The sequence below is a fragment of the Meleagris gallopavo genome, chromosome 22 (genome assembly GCF_000146605.3).
Source record: "Meleagris gallopavo isolate NT-WF06-2002-E0010 breed Aviagen turkey brand Nicholas breeding stock chromosome 22, Turkey_5.1, whole genome shotgun sequence".
NCBI lineage: Eukaryota > Metazoa > Chordata > Aves > Galliformes > Phasianidae > Meleagris > Meleagris gallopavo.
The window spans coordinates 10,205,742-10,207,293 of NC_015032.2; positions in this window are offsets into that span (position 1 = coordinate 10,205,742).

Here is a 1,552-nt window from a genome sequence, read left to right on the forward strand (position 1 = left end):
GTCGCCTGCAGAGGGGTGGGGAGGGCTCCCCGGGAGTTTGCGGGCTGCTGGGATGCTGGTGTTCCTGCGGGGCCTGCGTAGGCGCTAGGAGATGCGGGAGCATTTTATCCAGGGGGAAACACGTTCGTGCCGGGAAACACCCGGGAACTCCTTCAGAGGTCATTGCCTGGCTGGAGCAGGTGGAAGAGTAGAAGAAGCAGGACAAGGTTTACGCCATCCTCTGTGCTTTGTGTTCTGTAGGTGTCATATGGGCTAGTTGTATTTTACTTGCTCCTAAATATGGATTGAAATTTTGGGTCATGGCTCAGTTACAGTTTGCTTCAGACAGAGTTTAGTTTCATCTTTTAATAAATTTTAAGTAAGTTGGGCCATATGGAAATTGACTTGTTCATCAAGCAAAAAAACTTGAAAGAATTTAGAAAAATAACGTTACATATTTCTTGAACGTGGGAGCTTGAACCAGAGACACAGTACAGCACCAGTGCTCAAAACTCTTGGTTCTGTCATTTCCTTTATCGGTAACAAGACTTAATCTGTCTTTAACTGTAAACAGCTGTAATATGGAGGCTACACCTTTTAATGAGAGGCATTGCATTTTTTTTTTTTTTTTTTTTTGAAATTAAAACAAAAAAAAAGCATAGATCATTTGTAAGGACAGTAAACAATGCAGCATATATCTGAGGGAACATTTTGTGCTGAATGGAGAGAGTTGTCTAAGAACGATGGGGTGTCTAATGGAACGTGAATATTCCAAGCTTCTCACTTCTGTTCATTTCTCATGCAGTCGCTCGCTTACATGCTGCTGCCCTGATTTCGATGGAGTGGATGACATAAGCGCTACATGTAATAGTGCCAAAACAGGGAGGAGGTCTTACAGAGGGGCAGACCAGGCTCACTTTGGGCCTCAGGTCTGGAGAGAAACTTCTCAGAGATGCAACACTTGCGATGTGGTAGTGAGCAATGAGCTTGTTAAAATTTTCCTCTAGTTAGGTTCTGGATGCCGTTTAGGGGAATAAAAAGGCATCCGTGAGTCGGCAGCTCCTTTGTGTCTATCCTGTGTGTCTGTGCAGTACTCTGTTATAGAGTCAGTAACTGAAGTGAAGGAGTGGCATTTCTGGTAAGAGCCTAGAGCCAAGAACAGCGAAATATAGGCCAACAGTGTGTTATGCAATGGTGTTCCCTAAGGGGCAGTATTAAGACGAGATGATTTCCTTCTGTCAAGATGAAAAACAGCAGTGAAGTTGCTCTGCAGTGTTCACTCCCTTAGGAACAGTCCAGGCAGGGACCTGGGACCATGTAAGTAGCAGATCCACCAGTATCGTTTTACACTCTTCTGCAGCTAATTCCTTCTTAATATTCCTTTGCAACATCCTTCCTTATAAAGAACCTGAAAGGTGGAGTGGGACCATTATAGCTAAAAAGGAAGTCAGTCTACCGGAAGGAGAAAGTTAGGATTTTAATGTATCTTTCTCTCAAGAGCTGAAAGAGAGATGATGTAGAGTTATAGAGCACCAAGACAGAACAGAGGCTCTGGTATAGAAAGTTATACAAA